Genomic DNA, 413 nt, shown 5'->3' with positions numbered 1-413 from the left:
CCAAATATAAAGGATGTTTGTCACTAACAACCTAATGATGATTATGAGATGTAGAATATAAAGGCTACTAAGATAAACTGATGCAAGACAAGAAATGAAATAGGTGAATGCAGAACAAAAACAAGAACTCTGAATGAGCTCGAGCATGCACTCGATCGATGCATAATCGAGTGGATGGTCGAGTTGGTAAACGGATGTAAGAAACAGAGCAAATATTGAAACAGAGCAACAGTAAACAAACTACAATACTTGAACTAGGAAATCAATAAACAAAGGAAGGTCCTGAAGATGGATTCATGGGTTGGGCTTAAACTATGGTTATCTAGATTGAGCAACAAACCTCAATCAATGAGCTAATCTCTAGACAATGATCTTCCATGGCAAGTTAATCCATTCTCATGGCAATAACAATC

This window comes from Camelina sativa, chromosome 3 (genome assembly GCF_000633955.1).
Source record: "Camelina sativa cultivar DH55 chromosome 3, Cs, whole genome shotgun sequence".
Lineage (NCBI taxonomy): Eukaryota > Viridiplantae > Streptophyta > Magnoliopsida > Brassicales > Brassicaceae > Camelina > Camelina sativa.
This window is presented reverse-complemented; position numbering follows the sequence as displayed.